Source organism: Engystomops pustulosus, chromosome 5, assembly GCF_040894005.1.
Source record: "Engystomops pustulosus chromosome 5, aEngPut4.maternal, whole genome shotgun sequence".
Classification (NCBI taxonomy): domain Eukaryota; kingdom Metazoa; phylum Chordata; class Amphibia; order Anura; family Leptodactylidae; genus Engystomops; species Engystomops pustulosus.
The window spans coordinates 123629217-123649692 of NC_092415.1; the positions used below are offsets into that span (position 1 = coordinate 123629217).

The window sequence follows — 20476 nt, forward strand, 5'->3', positions numbered from 1 at the left end:
CTACAGTGTGAGAATATACTCCAGATTTTAAATAAATTAATAAAAGTGAAATTTTATCACACTCACAACTTTCCTTCTCCTACATTTTCCCCCTCCCTTTTTTCTTTGCTGAAATATACCACATATATAGTATCACCGCGTCTGTAACAATCCATAGAATAAAACTAAATAACTATTGAACCCATATGATGAACGCCTTTAAAAACCAGTTAAAAACCAGCCAAAAATTATGATTTTTACCTATTATATCCCACCAAAAATGCAATAAAAAGTGATCAAAAAAACATATGTACTCCAGAATGGTACTGTTGCAAAGAACAACATGTCCCGCAAAAAATCAAGCCACCAACCAGCTCTTTAGCCAAAAAGTTAACAATGTTATGCCACTTGGAAGATGGCGATGCAAAAATGATAGATTTTTCCCCACATTAGGGTTTTATTTGGCAAATTTAGTAAAACATAAGAAAAAATATTCATGTCTGGTAATCCCCGTAATCGTATCGACCCATAGAATAAAGATAACAGGATTATTAGGATATACGGTGAACACGAAAAAAAAAAAAAAGTAAAAAATCCAGTACAGAATTGATGCTTTTCTACTCATGACCTCAAAAAAAGTTCCTAAATTTTCAACAATAGGTGATACCAACCCCAAAATGGTAACACTGGAAAAAGCATCTCATCGCGCAAAAAAAATTGCCGTCACATGGCCAAAATAACGGAAAAGCGAACATTTTATAGCCTTCAAAAGGGGGCAACGAGAAAACTAAAATCCTGGCAGCTGCAGGGTGTTCCTTCCCTTCTGCGCCTCGCTGTGTGCCCATAAAACAAGTAACGTCCACATGTGGGGGGTCTCTGCACTCAGGAGAAATTGTAGAACAAATTTTATGGTGGGTTTTCTCTTTTTATCTTTTGGAAATGTGTAAATTTTAGGGCTAAATGAACGTATAACCGTCAAAATTTGACCATTCTAAATTTCACCGCCATTTTGATTCAATTACTATGAAGATCTCAAGGGGTTAACAATCTTTGTAAATGCTGTTTCTGATAGTTTGTGGGGTGCAGATTTGAAAATGGGTTGGTTATATAGGGGGTTTTTGATGCTAAATATGTCAAATTTAATTTCAAACAGTATTTATCCCCAAAATAGTCAATTCTGAAAATACGAAAAATCGCTATTCGATTTGTAGGCCGCGTGACGTCAAAATAAATTATCCAAACATTTAAAAAATTATGAAAATGTAAAGTAGACAAATGGGAAATGTTATTCGGCAAGTTATTTAGGTGGTAAATTGATCTGCCTGAAAACGCGGTGATTTTGAATTTCGAAAAATGGCAAATTTTTCTAAAAATTCATCATTTTTTTCCTTATTTTGTAAATAAACGCAAAACTTGTCAGCCAAAATTTACCACTAAAATGAAGTACAACATGTGGGGAAAAAACATTCTCAGAATCGCTTTGATAAGTAAAAGTGTTCAAAAGTTATAACCATATAAAGAGACGCAGGTCAGAATCCAAAAAATGGGACTGAGCCTTAAGCTGTAAAATGGCTGCGTCCTTAAGGGGTTAAGGAGAAGGATCGTGATTTCTTGCTCATTTTTGCTTTTGCTTCTTAGTTGCTTCTGAAAATAAGTGCAGTTTAAACATGTAGATTTTGTGTGTGCTAAGACTGAATCTGTGGTTTCAGGGATTATGGATTGTTTAGATTCTAGCAAGGCACTTTTCCCAGTGTTCCAATTGAAATATCTTTTTTCCCCTTTCTTTAAATGGTCTGCTAGTTGGGAGGAGGGATTGTTTTGCATAGAGGATAAATTAAGTACTAGCAACTCAATTTTGAGCTTGCTCATTTTTGCTCGTGGTTCTAAGTGGTTTGTGAAAATGAGTGTAGTTTTAAAAAGCAGAGTTTTGTTTGTGCTGATACTAAATCTGTGCTTGGGGTGATTGTGGCTTGTGTAGATAAATTTTATCAAGGCACTTTTCCCAGTAAGCAAAAAATAGGTGTAAAAAATATATAGAAGCCTTCAGCTGGCCTTTACAGCAGAAATTTCCTAGGTAATAGTCCTATATTCGGTATCCACAGACCAATGTGAACAGTGCCCAGGTCTTGATAGAAACAAAGCCTGTGCCGCTCCAGGTGTGGGACTTAGGATAATTGGGTGGATCCAGCACTCGTAGCAAATGAATTAAAACTTCATATTCTTTATTTAATTCCACGAAAATAACAAAAAAGCAAAGAAAAACATGGGTTGCACCATATGTGCTAGATGGTTATAGTGCTCTCTGTTAAAAAGTACATGGTAGCAGACCTACGCGTTTCGGACATAACCTTGCATGTTGTCCTTATTCATGCTCTATTTGCCTTGCTTTTTTGTTATTTTCGTGTAATTAAATAAGGAATATGAAGTTTTAACTCACTTGCTACGAGTGCTGGATCCACCCAATTATCTCACTTTTCCCAGTGTCACCCCTTGTCATTGAAGCCACTTTTTAACTTTCTGACACGGCCCATTTTTTCAAATCTGTAATGTGTCACTATAAATGGTTATAACTTTGGAATGCTTTAACCTATCGAAGTGACAATTCTAGTACAATTTGTACTTCTAGTTAGTTGAAAAATTTTGGTGGCCTGTTTTGCATTTTTTTTTAATGAAAAATTGATATTTGGTGAAAATTTAGAAAAATTCTCAATTTTGGAAACTCAAAATGTTCTACTTTTTCGACACAGCAAAAAAACTTGGTAACTAACATTTACTAGATGTCTGCTTTATGTTGACATGGTGTTTTATGCATTCTCTCATTTTTGCAAGATGTAATGTGGCTTTGAACTTTAGGTGCAATTTTTTACATTTTCATATATAACATAAAATCATGCTTTTGAGGGACCTGCTCGGATTTAAAGGCACTTTGAGAGGCCTTTTCAAGATGCCATGTATTTTACTAGCGTATTTTACTTATGAGGTTTAGAATTTGGGTGCCATTTTTCAAATTTTTTGGAAAAATCACCAAAACCTGTATTTATAGGGACCTGTTCCGCTTTCAATTGATTGTGAGAGGGCTTAATAATAGAAAGACTAGTAAATTACTCCATTATGGAAATTACACCCCTCAATGTATGAAAATGCACTTTTAAGATGTTTTTTTAACCCTTTAGGTGTTTTTAGGGGTTAAAACAAAATGGAGGCATGGCTACAAATTGTAATATTTTTGGACAATACATTCATTTTGGGTTGAAAATTAAACATTCGCAGTGGATTAAATTAAATGAAAGAGTGTACCGATAACCCATGTGTGGTAGTAAACTGCTGTATGGGCACGCGGCTGGGCTCATGGAATGGAAGGAAAATGAAAATAAGCAACTTTTGGTAATATTTTTTTGTTTTGTTTTTGATTTTGAACAGCCAGTTCACCATACCACAAAAATAGTATATTATTTTTATTCTATGGGTTGGCACAATAACGGAAATACCTCAATTATATTATAGATTGTTTTTTCCCCCAATTTTACCTAATAAAAAGTAATTTGGAGAAAATGTTGTTAATTTTAGCATTACTGACTTTTAAAATGCATAACTTTTTTATTTTTCAGCTGACAAATCTGGTTAAGGTTATTGGTCTTATTTTGGAGTGCATAACATTTTTAAATCACTTTTTAGAGCATTTTTTTTAAAGGGTATTAATTAAAAATTATCTTTTTTTGTACAGGTTTTTTTTTTTTACTTTTTTGAATTTCATTGTGCGAGTAGTGATTCTGTTTTATGAAATAAAATGGAGAAAATATTTTTCATTTTAGCATTACCATCTTTTCAGATGCCCAACTTTTAAAATTCTTTGCTGAATAATCTGGTTAACAGCTTATTTTTTACGAGAAGAGTTGTTCTTTTTAGAGGTCTTATTTCAGAGTATGTTACATTTTTAAAATCACTTCTTAGATGGTTTTAATTAATTTTTTAATTAATTTTTTTGAAATTTTTTTTGAAATTATTTTGAGGCAATCACCGTGAGGTGAATGATTATGCTAAATTATACAGATTGTTCCGGATACGCCGATACTAAATATGTGGGTTTTTTTGTGTATTTCATACTTTATTAAGTGTCTGTATGAGAATGTGCTATATTAGGGGCTTATATTTTATTACTTGAAGCAATGCTCTGATCGCTGGTTCAAGTTCAGTACACTGCTATACAATACTATTACTGTAGAGCAATGTAAACTGGCATAACTCAGGGCTAAGCAGAAGAGGATCAGATCCACTGGTAAAGCTGCATGGGGGATCCAAGCCAGTCCAATAATGTTACTGATTTATTGTACAGATTGTTACAGACATGGTGATACCAAATATGTGGGTTTTTTCGTGATTTTGAGTATTTTGTACTTTATTTAATGTCTGTAGGGATTGTTGGTGTTTAGGGGACTTTCACTTTATTTAATTATTTTTATTAAAAAGTATTCAATAAGTGTTTAAAACATTTTCAAAGGTTGGCTTGAATAAACAAATTTCTGATTGCTTGTTAACGCTCTTATTCACCTTAGAGTACATTCACACGCGGTATGCCCGACATGCGGGCATACTGCCGTGTGCTGGTGGTGAGGAGGAGGTGACCCCTCCTCCCTTCATAGGAAACAGAGGTGCACGACCGCACACTCACAGAGAGATAGAGCATGCTCTATCTTTTTGCGGTGTACGGCGCGGATCGGTGCGGATGTGTGGCACCACACTGCCGCCCAGTCGCCATTGCCGCCTATGGGGACGTATATGCGGCTGCAAATTTGGGTCCCTCCAACCCATCAGACGAGATGGACAGGCCGGGCTGCCACAGACAGCCCAAGCTGGCCAGGGCGGCCACAGATGTCCTGGATGGGCTGGGCCACAGATGAGATGGATGGGGGAGGCGAGGGGCCTGTATTACTGCACTAGGGCGGTCCCATCTCCCCAGTCCGCAGGGAGCGATGGGCCTGAGAATAAAGCATTTATAAATTTTGCCCCCGCAGTCCATCCTGGCCCAGGCCCCTCTGCTGCTGGGCCCTGCTACGGCTGTTGTTACGCCACTAAATGGCAGCAAATGGTTGTAGGAGACCCTTATAATCAGGAAGACTGATGGTTTGCTGTCTCCCTAGTGTCAGGGTTCAGCATGTAGTGGAAAGGGTGGATAAATTACTGGAAAGGGCTGGGGATGACCCACCTGTCCTAGTCCATGTCAGAACCAATGACAGAATAGATGGTAGGTGGAGGAGCATGAAGAATAATTTAAAAAGTAGGTTCTCTGGAACACTACCTGTACCATGCGCTGGAGAAGAAATCAGGAGCTCAGGGAGTTAAATGCATGGCTCAGTAGAGGGATTTGGGCTCCTATAGCACTGACCTTACTTTTCATTGGGGTACAAGCTATTTCCTGCAGATAACTTGCACCTAAATGGAAGGAAGATGCAGTGCTGGGGAAGAAGATTCTAGCAGGGATGGCTGAGTATTAAAACTAGGATTGGGGAGGAGGAAAAGTAAGAAATGAAAGGGGTAGTCAGGTCAGAGAGGGGGCAGCCTACGTTGGTGGGTGGCATAGTCGGCGGTGAATAAAGAAGTAAGGCAGCGGATAGGGAGATCTGCAAGTTACAAAACAATAGTGAGAATGTATGTGCCAGTAAAATTATTATAAATCAAATAAATAACTATGGAAAATTAAAGTGTAGGTTCAAAAATGCCAGAAGTATTGCAAGCAAAATGGGTGAGCTTAAGGTCCTGTTATTAGAGGGTGAAGTAAAAAAACTGAAAAAACGGGAGAAAGAAGCTATCGTGGGGCGCTAATAGGCCAAATCGTATCTACAATAGTGATAAATAGCTGAAAATAATCTGAATTGAAAATCTTTTCTTATATAAAACAACAAACAGTGATAAAAATAAATGTCTAGGTAATGCGTTTCGGTTATAAAAACCTTCTTCGGACCAAAATAGACAGATAATACAACCGGCAGATAACCTCTATGTAGAAAGATAAATAAATACTTACAATAACACATATAACACATAATAATAACACATCACATATAAATATATAAGAAGTTAGTGTATGTTAAAATTACTGTCTCAAATACACTCTATAACTCTCAAAACACTAAATGAATTCCTTAAATTCTTAAATCAATAGGGGAATAAAGGGTTAAAAAGAATAAATACATGAATAAATAAAAATAATAAATAATAAATTAACTAGGTAGACTTAGGTAAATAGGAATGTAATGAATGAGTTAGGCTAAGCCACAAAAAAAATCTATTCTCTTTTACTAATCTAAGTATTTTATTATCTATTCTCTTATCCTTGTGTGTATCCTAATTTTATCCCTGTGTGTATCCTAATCAATCTAATAAAGAAGGGATAGAGAAAAAAAAATCATCCTCATATAAGGCACAGCACAGGCACTGTAACAAGGTGCTTTCAGCTGAGCAGTCTTCTCTCACCAACCGTGGCGCCTTCCTCTTAGTGTTTTCTCGTTCTTTCTATACTGTTATTAGAGGAACAGTTAGATGTAGTTGGTGTAGCAGAGACATGGCTAGATGCCTCACATGATTGAGGTGTTAATATTCAAGATTTTACACTCTTTCAGAAAGACAGGGTAAATAGGAGAGGATGTATGTCTGTATGTCAGAAGACACTTAAAAGCAATTGTACACGGGGCTTGGCTAGTGGCGCATGGAGCTGGACGCTTGAGCGCATCAACATCATAGTAACTACCCATCACCATAACCTCGAGTAGGCTTCTGGAAATGTTCCCGATGTCCCAGCAGCAAAAAAAAGAGCATAAAAGAGCCCAGCAAAGCTCTTCACCTTCGAGCCCACTCTCAGGTCACTCCAAGATGGCGCCAGCACCATAGTGGAAGAGCAAGAGGACCTCATGCTCACCAGCGGAGGATCGTCTCCAGCAAGTGTAAGTGCAGCGCAGACACCAGCCAACTGCCCCTCGGTCAGCATGATCTCTACAAGATCTTCATTAGCTGCCCAAGCCCCATCCCCAGTGAGCAGCATGTTCAATCCTGACAGCAAGAAGGAAAGTATATGTGCAGAACAGGAGCAATATATAGCATCTCAAATAGGAATGCAAGAGAACAATCTGATAACCCAGAATAACCCTAATACAGAGAATTTAATGACAGCATTAATTGCTGATTTAAACATTCAGTTTTTTTAACTTACTGCAAGAAGTAGTGGGATTGGGTAATAGAACATCCCACTGATAATCATAATCTCACACACATTATAAAAGTATGATTATTACAACTCAAACACAAATCACCACTAGGTACTCAAGGTTTAGTTGCTAAAGTAGCCTTACTTGTTTTGGATAAATATAGTGTTTAACCCCTTAATGACCGCCCTATCAGGATTCTACGGCGGTCATTAAGAGTACTTCTTCTGATGCAACGCCTTTCTATGGCAGCGCGTCAGAAGATAATTTCAGGAAATCCGGTCAGTCTGGTGCCGGTCTTGGGCTGTGATGTCACAGCCCAGACCCGTCACTAACACCCGGGATCCGAAAATCTCCGATTCCGGGTGTTTTAACCCCTTGACCACGGCGTGTAAGTTTTGATCCTTCTTGCTGCAGCTCCGGCGAGTGCCCCAAGGCTGTCAGCTCCTCTGCATGCCGAGTTCTGCCTCCTGGTAGGACCCGGCTGTAAGTAACTGAGCTTGCTCAGATGGACACTTGTTCAAGCCAATAAGTGGAAAATGTAAAAATGCAATTGCGATTTTCTCTAATATTGGTTTTGCTCAATAAAATTGAACAAAAAAAACTATATAAATGAGGTATCACCGCAGGTAAAGTGAACCAGAGAATAAAGATAAAATAATATTTTTATGCTTTGGCGAGCGGGGAAAAAAAAAGTGCTAAAGATCCAAAATAAAAATGGATAATTTTGTTTGTATTACCCTTGAAATAGTTAATAAAATCTCATGAATAAGCTATAGACCCCCAAAATTAACTATCTATACATTGTATCTCACCTCACAAATAATAACAATTATATGTTTACATTAACAAAAAAAATATTAACATTTTATAGCCTGTACAATGTGACAATACAAATCTGCTCTGAATGGCGCTGCTTTGATCCTATGCCCGGCCATGCGCCCATACAGCAGGATATCACCACATATGGGGTATCAGTACACTTGGGAAAAATTGGGCATCAAACTTTGCGGAGCATTTCATCATTTTAGTCTTTATAAAAGTGTCATTTTGAATGTATTTTCCAAAAAATGTCAAAAGTTTCTAAATTGCACTTCCATTTTGTTTTAAACCATGTGAAAAACTTAAAGGGTTAATAGACTTAATAGAAGTTGTTTTACATGCATTGAGGGGTGTAGTTTAATTGGGGGGTAATTTATGGGGTTTTATTATAATTTAGGCCTTTCAAAATCACTTGGAAGCTGAGTTGTCCCTCAAAATGTGAGTTTTGGCTATTTTCATGAAAATGTTAAAAATCGCACCTAAAGTTTTAAGCCTCATAACATCCTAGAAAAAGGATAGGATGGATAAAATATCATTCTAACATAAAGCAGACATTCTGCCAATGTTAGTTATCTAGCTTCTGGGGTAGTTTTACTTCCTTTCTGGAATGTAGAACATTTAAAACTTTGAAAATTAAGATTTTTTCTGAAATTTTCCAGAATTTTCATTTTTTTCCAGAATGAAACGCAAAACTTATCACTTAAATTTTACCATTGTCATGAAGTACAATGTGTCTCGAGAAAACAGTCTCAAAATCACCTAGATATGTTAAAGCATTCCGAAGATATAACCAGTTATTGTGAGACATGTCAGATTCGAAAAATCGAGTCAGGTCATCGAGCTGAAAACAAGCATTGGCCTGAGGCACCAGTAGTTCCTGGGATTGATGGCTGATGCAGCATTGAAGGTGTGCTCCTCGATGTCCCCTCTCCCCCCTACTCTTCGCCCTTATTGTAGAACCCCTGGCTATAATGATCAGACAGGCAGATTGGATAAAGGGGACGGGGAGTGGGGTGGGGTGGCGAGAAGGATAAGATATCCCTGTACGCAGACGAAATCCTGATGACCATACAAAGACAATTCTCAGGTCTGAAAATAAACTGGGAAAAGACGATATTACTTCCATTGGACAGGGAAGTCCCTGATATTGGGACACAGGTAGATGTTCTACATAGGGAGGGTGCATTCAAATACTTGGGGGTCATGGTAACAGCAGACCCAGGAAGATATCTGGAACTGAATATCATCCCAATAGTAAATATAATAAGACATAATATCACTATTTGGATAAAAATGCCATTTTCGAGAGCCGATAGGGTCGGATTGATAAAAATGATCCTGTTATCTCCAGTATTATACCCAATAGTGGTCTGCCCAGTTTGGATATCAAAAAAGATCTTCAAAATAATAGATTCTAGGCTGATAGAATTGACCTGGAAAGGGAAAAGGGCCAGGATGAAATTAAGCACTATGTGTAGAACAGTTGAAAAAGGGGGAATGGGAATTCAATGGATTTTCGGATATTATATTGCAGCCCAATTGAAATTTCTAGCTTGTAGACGTAATTGTAGTGCGTTTGATAGGTTAATTTGTCTTAGTACAGGGAATAGAGATTCAATTTTTATGTTATTAGAGAGTGGGGAACTTGCACAGGGTCCATACAGAAGTTTGGATATTGCAGTACTTTTGAATAGAGTGTGGAAGGCATTAAAAGAGATATTGAATATTAAGGGGATACTGCTATTTTCACCAATGTGGGATCATTTTAATTTTGAAAAATTTTGATCTATCACGGAGAAGGAATATTGGAGACAAAGGGGATTGATTTTTTGCACAATTTTTTTCAGAAACATGTATGCTAAATCTAGAAGAAATGTGGCACAGTTTGGTGTTGCAGACAGGAGTTTTTTCTTTAAAGAGGACCTGTCACCCAATTTAGCGCCTCGGACCGCCCCCTCGTGAATACATTGGACAGCTTTGCAAGCTGTCCGATGATTACACTATACCCCGCCGCAGTGTATGATAGCGTTACCAGAGGTTTCCGGTAACGCTATCACTCTAACACTGCAGCGTTTGATCAAGCACTAGGAGCTGCTTACTTTAGTAAGCAGCTCCTAGTGCCGAAAATTTTGGTGACAGGTCCTCTTTAAATTTATTCAATTGTATTACGCCTACATGAGAATGGATGATAGGAGTAGATTTAGGGTAGGGACAAACAAGTGTATCAAATTTTAGAGAAATCCTTTAGTTATTAGGAAAGCCACATTATAAATTATATATATATATATATATATATATATATATATATATATATATATATATATATAATTAATACTTCAAGCATGGGCCGAAAAGGAAGATATACCCTCTTGTAAAAAATGGAAAAAAGGTCATCGGAAAAGAATCTCGCCAATGCTGGAAAAATTGCTATAGAGGAATTTTAAGCTCATCTATGTCCTGGAACCCTAGAATGATTCATTACAACTTTGTACACCAGTTATATTACACCCCTAAGTTACTTTATGACATGAAATTGAGAGAGAACTCTACTTGCAGATTTTGTGCATGTAGCCTGGTCTTGCCCAGAACTAGGGCTTTATTGGAGAGAAACTTTTAAATTTATAAAAGATGAATTGTGTATAACCCTAACCGGATCATTACAGGTCACATTTTTGGGGGTTTATGACTTGAGCAGGAAGGAAGCCGGTAAAAAACCAGCAATTAATTAAATTTTACTATTAGCGAGATTAGGAATAGCAAAAAAAATGGGGCAGTACACAAACCCCTTCCTTTATGGAATGGATTGGACTGATTAGGAAAATTAAAGCATGGGAAAAGATTACTCATTTAAGAAGGGGGTCTCTCCAGAAGTGGAATAAGATCTGGTTGGTAGGTGGGATAAGGTTTCAGGAAGTATGAGGAGTTTGGAAATTTTCCGTCTTTTTTCCTTCTTTTCCCCCTTTTTTTTTTCTATTTTCCTTTTACCGTCCGCCCGGCTGGGAGGGGGTGGGATCGGGATTGTAGGTAAAATGTGAATATATTGATATGTATATTATATTTGGTAAATGTATCGCTCTGTGGGGAGCCACTGGTATGTATTGATGTTTGTACATTGTTATATTGCCATAAGAAAAAAAAAAAAAAAGAAGATGTGCTCCTCACTCGCACTGAAGAACAGACCAGCCCATGTGTTCTTACCCAGCAGGGCTTTATATTAGACTGGTCAGGTCATGGCACCTCTCCAATCACACTCCAGTTTTCATATCAGAGAGATCATTGGCTGATTATATACACCAGTTAATTGATACCTTTCCAGGCAGTATCTACAGCTGCAATTACACACAGTTCTCCTAGCATTATCTTCTGGATGAGTTACGCAGGCTTACCAGATAGATTCTGACATGGAGAGGGCGATATTCGCAACTACCACCTTATCTATGCGTTGACAGGGGCGTTGCTAACTCCCTAGATAATTGAAAGAGCCACCCACGGCTCGGCTATGGATCAGACGGGAGTGTAGGCTAAAGTTGGCCAGCAGCATCTAGCTTCCAGATGGTCGATGCGCACTACAGCATGTAGGGGTGCAAGTAATAAAGTGCGCTTTAGAATAGGCGTCTGGCTATGTGCAGTGTATGGGAGACAAACCGCCCATGATTTTCTTTGGAAAAGTGTGGTGTCATGTCTTGTAAACCACTCCTTGCACCAAGGCCTGAAATTTGTCCGAAGACACATCACCTAGGTGGCATAATCATAGTTCAATCATTTTATTGAGTTTCAAAAAACAAGTAAACACATAACATGTAAAACAAATAATGTTCTAACAAATAAAAACCAATATAGCTAGTACATATCAATCACCCCTTGTCTCTGAGCGGTACATGTTACTATGCATGTAAATGGGACACCAATATCCTACTATATAGAGAGGGGGCATAAGTATCTCATGGGAGTGTGTACCCTCGGGCCTCTTAAGCCATTAATATCTATTATGTCTCCCATCTTTCCAGAGTAGCCAAAGTAGCTGGGGGGGTAGTTGAGGAGGCCCGATTTCTTGCTTCTTAAATGATACTCTCTCCTCCAGTGTGGAATTAATGTGGGAAGTTTAATGTGCACAATCTTCTTAGGGTCTCATCTGTTGGGAAGGGTGAGCACACATTAAAGCCTAAGTGTATTCTTGGGACTTTTAGCTAGAATGGATGGTCTATGAATGGAAAGCATTCAATTTGCAGAAGATACTGGGAAGTCAGTATCGCCGTATTCATTCACTCCCATTCAAAACATAAAATAGAGAAAAACAAAACAGAACATACATATGTTAAATGAAAGGGACATGGGGAAAGGGGAGTGCAGAGGGGGTGAGGAAAGGGGGGCGGTGTTATTAAGCTATCTCACCACTGCATCTCAGCTCAGGAGGTCCTTGAATTCCTGAGATTCCCTGTATATCACCCAGGGTTGCCACAGTTTCATGAATTTCTCAGTAGTGCCCTGAGTACAAGCCATGATTTCCTCCATTCGATAACGGTTGTGGGGAATTGCTCAGGTAGATGCCTGGTAGTAGTGCAGGAAGCAGGAACACATGAACCTCCTCTGAAATGGCTTGTCTACGAGCCTCAGGGACTCGGTACGGCCTTGATCTTACCTTTACCTCTGGCTCAGTGACAATATCATGTTTAATTACAGATGTGTAAAAAGGCAACTCTGAGAACACATCTGTATTCCTTACTATAAACTCTCGAGCCTCTCGTCCTTTGGTAAGGGTATCTGCTATTCGCACTTCTGCATCTGGCACTGGCTTATCTGCCGCCTGTGAGGGTTTCGCAGGAGGTGGACTAGCCAGAACCATCTCTGTAAGCAGACTCTCTCTTTCTTTCCAGGCTTTTAACAGATAAGTCTGCTCGGGTTTTCTCCGTCCAGGCTGTCGTATCCTGTAATTTACCTCTCCTACCTTCTCTAGCACCTCATACGGTCCTTGCCATTTGACGAGAAACTTACTTTCCACAGTGGGGACTAGTACCAACAACACGATCGTTGGGATTAAAGGTCCTTACTTTTGCTGACCTGTTATAAACCCGGCTTTGGGTTCTTTGTGCCTCCTCCATATGCTACTTGACTATGGGCATGACGGCCGCCACTCTATGCTGCCTATCCGCGATATGGTCTATTACACTTTTGTGGTGGGTGGGCTCTTGTTCCCATGTCTCCTTGGCTATGTCCAGGAGACCCCTGGGATGTCTGCCATACACTAACTCAAAGGGCAAGCCCAGTAGAGGCTTGTGGGACTTCTCGGATGGCGAACATTAAATATGGCAACAGTACATCCCAGTCCTTCCCATCCCTGTTCACCACCTTTTTTAGCATACTCTTTAGAGTTTTGTTGAACCATTCTACCAAACCATCCGTCTGAGGAAGGTACACAGAGGTGCATAACTGTTTAATATTAAAGAGCCGACATAGCTCCTTGGTTACCTTTGACATAAAAGGGGTCCCCTGATCTGTGAGGATCTCCTTGGGCAGTCCCACCCAGCAAAACATGGCAAATAATTCCTTAGCAATTAGTTTCGCAGAGGTGTGCGGTAGTGGGATGGCCTCATGATACCGGGTAGCATAGTCCATGACTACGAGTATATGCTGATGCCCCCGAGCGGATTTAACCAGCGGACCCACCAAATCCATAGCGACCCTTTCAAAGGGTACCTCAATAATGGGCAGAGGCACCAACGGAATTCGAAAGTGTACCATGGGACCATGCAATTTACACTCCGGGCAAGTTTCACAATACCTTTTTACCCTATCACACACTCTGGGCCAATAAAAACGCTGCAGGATGCGTTCTTATTGTGTTTTTGTGGTACCTAGGTGCCCTCCCATCACATGCTTGTGGCTGAAGTACCATTAACTGCTCCCGGGTTTCACAGTGCACCTGATCAACTCGGTACACTTGATTAACCATCATTCTAGGAAACAACTTTTCCGCACCTGTGTGTTGAGTTACTCCATTAATCTCAACTACATTTTCCCTGGCACGGACCAGAGTGGGTTCCTGGAGTTGTGCAGTACCAAAGTTGTCACGGGACACCACCAGATCTGACAACTGTGGCCCTGTCACTACCTCAGTTTCGCCTCCCATAACATCTATGGGAGACATTACACTACCCTCTTCTTCTGTGGTGGTGGCCACACCTACGGCAGGAACCCCAGAGTCTGGGTCACCAGGCACGGGTTCTGAGACCTGTCCAGATGACATAGGAGAATGTCGGCCCAACACTTGTTTTCCCCATGATAAAGTCCAGAACTTGGGGAAGTCCCGACCCAAAATCAGATCATAGGGCAAGTTCATGACAACCGCCGCCTCATGTTGCGTCTCTCCACAGGAGGTCTGGAAGTTGTGCATTATGGTGGGGTAGTCCTTTACGTCCCCATGAATGCACAGTGTGCACAGACTCCAACTGTGTGCCCTGTAACCGTCTTGTGGTCTATGAGAGAGCCATTAATCAAAGTCACCCAGCTGCCTGAGTCCAGCAGGGCCAACCCGGGACGTCCTGCCAGTGTCCCCCGGCACAGGTGATGCTCATTAGCAGGGTCGGGGCTAGTAGCCATGTAAACAGGGGCAGCATAGAGAGAGTCCCCTCTGGTATAACTGCAGTCCATGGACTCAGAGAAATTGGGGCAATTGGCTACAATATGACCTGGCTCCTAGCAGGTCCAACAGATGGGAGCCTCCCCCTCCTCCTCCCCTAGGGTACATACCAGACATTGGGAGTTGTCTTGCCCCAAGGACTCGTGGGCCACACGACCTTTCGTGCCTTAGGGACCACCCGGGTATAAGGGGCTCTCTTTATTAAGGACTGAGTGGCACAAAACCTCTCCACCAACCCCACCAGTGCCTCGGCATCTGTGGGGTCCCCATTTCCCACCCATTGTTGGATCTCACCCGGTAAGGCCCTCAGGAAACAGTCCAAAACAACTTTCTCCATAATCTGGGCTGGGGTTGATGTCTCCGGCTAGAGCCACTTATGGATCAAGTAAATCAGTTGGTGCATCTGTCCCCTTGGTGGTAGCGCCTCCCGGTAACTCCAGCTGTGCACCCATTGAGTGGGTAGATGCTGATCCACTCCTAGCCGGGCCAAGATCTCTGCCTTTACCTTGGGGTAGTCCCGGGCATCCTCCTCGTTCAGATCATAATATGCCTGCTTGGGATCAGCGACGAGGAATCTCTGCCCAGTATTGCTGTGGCAACCTCTCACGAGTGGCCACCCTCTCAAACCCAGATACTCAGATAGGCCTCCACATCGTCCTCTGCTGTCATCTTTGTCATGGCTTTACAGACCTTTTTCCTGGCGTTCTTCCCAGTCCTTTGCTGTGCAGCTACCAGGGCTGTCACTTGCAGGAGCAACAATCTGTTTGTTTCCTGCTGAGTCATGTACTGGAGAATACAAGGTGTAGTCCCTGTCTTTAGGGTGTAAGATCCTCCAGATGTCTATTAATTGCAGACTATGCAGGTCTCTTTTGAGAGAATTCAACTGTCCTAGTGGTATGTGACTCTTCCCTGAAGAGGTGTTGAGTTGGGCGTCCAGTGGGAAATTAAAGTCTCCAGCCAGCACCAGCATCCCCTCCGATAACCCTGCTAATTCACCCAGAATTTTTCTACATACTGAGACTGGAGCACGATTAGGTAAATATAGATTTGCTAATGTAAAGACCTGATCAAATAATTGTACCTTGATAAAAGCATATCTACCTGCTTCGTCCAACCGCCCGTGCAGGACAACATGTGGGAGGGAGCACGGAAGAGGACACTAGGAGAGGACACAAGGGAAGGAAAACACACTCGGTTGACCAAACAAGAGGGCTAGGGTCAGAGAGAAAGAAAAACTAACAAAGCATAACAAGTAAACCAGTAAACAACTAAACTACAAATAGTATATTGGGGAATAAAGGTAACAATACCGTGGGCAGACCTGCTAGCCACGGATTCCCCGGTGGGTAGTAAGCTAACTGTGGAAAGTGAAGCCACCCACCTCTTTACAACCTTACATTGCATATCATGAAAGAAGATTTATGAAGGCATCCAGTGTCACGAGGGAACAGGGAAATGAGGGGAGCAGGGAAGGCAGGGGCAAAGAGTACAATCAGGCAGAGACCAGAACCCGTCTCACCGGCCCCTCAAGCTATTTAACAATTATTATAAACATTTAAAACTAAGAGATCCATCATAGCAGGGGATTTTCATACACTCCCCAGAGCCCACCCAGCAATGCTCCGAGCTGCAGGGTCCCCCCCAATTTGGAGGTGCTTTCTGGCCATTCTCTGGACCGACCTGAGCCTGATCAACTCCACTGAACACCGTAAGTTCATTGATTTTTTAAATCTTTGTCTTACCTGTGTCGTTGGTCCAGGGTTTGAGTTAGTTGCACTTCTGAGACGACCTGCAGGCCAAGCCTAAGTGACAGGTCTCAGACTCTGCTGTGTAGCTCCAAGAATTTATACATTGTTATAGTGTCACATAGTGTGACAGGTTGCTCTAAGCCTTCTCCCAACTGGGCGTGGTTATTTGCTGCAGCGGTGGAAATATTGAGTATTGAATTGCGTTTGGGTCTCATATAGTAGACACTGACGGCTGTGTTTTGATTTTGGGTGAATGGTTAGGTAGGGAGGGATAGTAAGGAGTCCCAAGCCTTGAAGAGTGAGTAGTGCCTTGGGGCTGCCCCAAGCCTTGAAGCATGAGTAGGGGCTTGGGGCTGGTACTGGTACTTTGTACTGTTACCCATGTGGGTAGCCATCATTTGGTTCATTAGTTATTATACCATTGTACTGGCTGATGTATAAGATATTTCTCCCGCAAGAAGCAGAAGTCAAATATTCATGCTGGAATAATGAATTAGTGAATAGGAATGTAACAAAGAGATAGTAGGTTGTAAATTATGAGATCTGTGTGGAGAATCCTTCAGTGTAACCGCTTAGCTCAGAGTGCTTGATAGAAAGAGACAGGTGATAAGAGACAGTTCAAAGTTGTTGTTGTGGAAAGTAGTTTGAAGAAAAGGAGATTTTATGTGTTTTTCCTCCCTGAAACAAAGAAGAAATATGGCAGAGCAGCTCCCGGCTAGACTCCACCCTCTTTATCCCATATCATAAGAAGGGTGCATTAATGGAGTCAGGAGAGACTTGTTATAATTATTGTTTAAAGGCAAAAGCCACTCCCCACAGTGCTTTGGTGGCGGCCATCTCACAACAGCATACCTGTGGCCAAGCCCTGCGGCCATTTTACAGTCATTGGAGGGGTGCGGAGATGACATGATGGAATATGAAGGCTGATAGCAATTTGGTAGGATAGCAGGTGCATAGAAAGAACTGTGTTCAGGTGTTATAAAGAGAATTCTGGAACTGAATAGTGCTATTTGATTGTTTCATGGTTATAGAAACCCCCTGTGATTGGAAAGATTATTCAGACAAGGCAGTAGAAGAAGTGATTTTAAAAATAACATCTTTAAAAAAGGTAGACCAATTTGTCATGCATTGTGCAGCGCTGCGTAATCTGTGTGCGTGCAGTGATAAGACAAGGATTGCAGCATTCCAGCCCATAGCACAGTGTTATATTGTCTTGTCAGATAGATTGATTTGGTTTACTTTGTGAGCAAGTGTTAAGTACAAAAAGATTGTGGTTTATTGTTTCCTAATATTAAGTTCTGTGGAGTTATGTCCCTGAATATTCTACAGTCCAGTTAAAATTATCTTATCCACAAATGTAGGACAATTCCACATTTATCTGCAGAAGTTAAAATTCATTGCCGCAAGAAGTGTATCCATTAGCATTGAGGATTTTCTGTTTGCAGAAGTAGTGTCCAATGATTATAGAGCAAGCAGTTGCAGCCAATGTCACACTTATTGCCTCAAATTCTGTACTTTTTGCATCTAGATTTGTAATTGTTTTCACACAGTAAGGGAAGTAATATGTGTGGTAAGTATTGGCACCATGTGTCCAGCTTTCTTCAAGTGTACATACAGTAGTTATACTCTCAAAGAGTAGAACAGTAGTCTAGATGTTCTGTTTTTATATGTTTATGACCTAGCCACCTGACTTGATTTAAAACCTAATCTAAACTTATATTGTCCCTTTTGTGTTTTTTTAGCCCAGAGAGCTGATTCAAGGTCAAGGTTCGTATAACCACTGTTTTTCCCTAGGTTTACTCTAGAGACAGTTTAGAGCTCAGAAATATCAGTAGAACTCCATATAGATAATTCTAAAAAGACCAAGGTCACCAACATTGAGAAGTACTGGCTCTAAGCCAAGGACAGTAAAGGAAAATTATAAAGGATCATGGCTCATTACTTAGTGAGATGAGACCCTCTAGTGTTTGAGCAGATGGCAACTTATTCATTATTATAATTATCTCTCAGATTTTTAACAAATTGCAGTTTATGTACCATATAATATTTTCACTGTGTGCTAATAAGTGCTGCTCAAACACTAAAACAGCCTGGTACTAATGTTTAAAATGTTTATTTTTTTATTTCTGAGCAGGTTTAGTCCTTTTATATGCATCCAGTTGACATACTGCCTTTGGAGCAAGGGGGAGAGGATCCAGGTATTTGGTTAAATTTAATTAACTTTCTTCCTCTCATGGAGGACCATGATTATGTGGCCCATATGGTGCAGGAGACGGTGGGATTTTCTCACGTCAAAGATTCAGTACCCTGACCTTATACTCTTTGTGGATGGTTCAAAGGTAAAAACTTAACAATAATTGGAAAAAGAAGTCAAACCAGTTGCCTAGAAATGACGGCGCAAAGAGAGAAGGGAAGGAATGGGGGTCCGATATTCCTTATGGTCAAAATAGTCTAAAGGTTTTTCCCTCTGCATCCACGTCTTTCAGGAATAAAATGTCAAAATCGATGTGAGAGCACATCCAAGTAAACAGTACCTTAGATCCGATAATAGATGAGGTGGGAAGGTAGGGTCATCGAGGTCTCTATGTACCCTTTGCTCTGCGGCGTTCTCGTGAGTCCCGTAGTTCCACTTACAGTGTGTAGTGGACGGCTGTGTAGACTTCTTCTTCCTCCAGCTGGGAACTCAGTCACAGCACTTTTGGTTCCGCCTTGATCCGCAATCATACGTGTGGCAAGAGATACGAGACAATAGAGCAGCACAGCTTCTATTTGAAAAAGGTATTTTTAATGTTATACTCACAAAAAATTGTTAAAAACAGGCCTTAAAAGTAATATATGATGCACGTTCGGCGTTGTCTACCCGACTCGAGTTTCGCCAGTAGCGGCTTCTTCCGGGGCTGGCCGCCGTGCATTTGTTGTGATTTTTTATAGTCACCTATACAACGTGCTAAATTAAGAAAGGTGGGACATATATTGCTGTATGCTCTATATCAGTGATTTTCAACCTGTGTGCCGCGGCACACTAGTGTGCCGCGACACAAGGTTGAGTGTGCCGCGGGGGAAAGTTGCCCGAACTAGGCTGCCCCGGTGTCGAGCTGCCGCCGCGCCCCCGTATTTCTGCCCCATACTTACCTCCAAGTCCCGCGTCGGCGATCCGCCCATCTTCTGTAGCTCCTGTACCGCGCGGCCCATGTCACGTGACTGACGCGACCTGACGTCAGGTCGCGTAAGTCACGTGACCAGAGGCGCGCGGTGCAGGAGCTACAGAAGGTGAGCGGATCGCCATTAGGAGTGACGGTACGCGGAAGAAGACATCAAGGGTAAGTATATAAGGTTATTATTTGTATAAGGAAGGTAGCAAGGGATTTTATTTTTTATTAGTAAAGGTAGGCTGGGGCTTTTTATTTGTTAAGGGGGGCCTCTAGGGCCTTTTAATTAGTAAAGGGGGGCCTCTAGGGCCTTTTAATTAGTAAAGGGGGGCCTCTAGGGCCTTTTAATTAGTAAAGGGGGGCCTCTAGGGCCTTTTAATTAGTAAAGGGGGGGCTCTAGGGCCTTTTAATTAGTAATGGAGGCCTCTAGGGCCTATTAATTAGTAAAGAGAGGCCGCTACGGGCTCTTAATTTGTAAAGGGAGGCCGCTACGGGCTCTTACTTTGTAATGGGAGACCGCTAGGGCCTTTTTATTAATAAAGGGAGGCTGCTAGGGGCTCTTGATTAGTAAAGGGAGGCCGCCAGGGGCTTTTTATTAGTAAAGGGAGGCAGCTAGGGGCTTTTTATTAGTAAAGGGAGGCCGCCAGGGGCTTTTTATTAGTAAAGGGAGGCCTCTAGGGCCTTTTTATTAGTAAAGGGAGGCCGCCAGGGGCTTTTTATTAGTAAAGGGAGGCAGCTAGGGGCTTTTTATTAGTAAAGGGAGGCCGCCAGGGGCTTTTTATTAGTAAAGGGAGGCCGCTAGGGGCTTTTTATTAGTAAAGGGAGGCCGCTAGGGGCTTTTTATTAGTAAAGGGAGGCAGCTAGGGGCTTTTTATTAGTAAAGGGAGGCCGCCAGGGGCTTTTTATTAGTAAAGGGAGGCAGCTAGGGGCTTTTTATTAGTAAAG

The 20476-nt window shown here is 41.3% G+C and overlaps 1 protein-coding gene across 15 annotated transcripts in view; it reads right to left on the bottom strand.

The window, feature by feature from the left end:
• Positions 1 to 20476, bottom strand: part of LOC140133169 (poly(rC)-binding protein 3-like) — a 778519-nt gene that overhangs the window by 159063 nt on the left and 598980 nt on the right. The window contains exon 14 of one of the 15 annotated variants that reach the window (XR_011855826.1): positions 18917 to 19147. The exons of the other annotated variants lie outside the window; for them this stretch is intronic. The gene's annotated coding sequence lies outside the window, so the exon portion shown is untranslated. The remainder of the gene's footprint in view (positions 1 to 18916; positions 19148 to 20476) is intronic. 15 annotated transcript variants of the gene reach the window in all.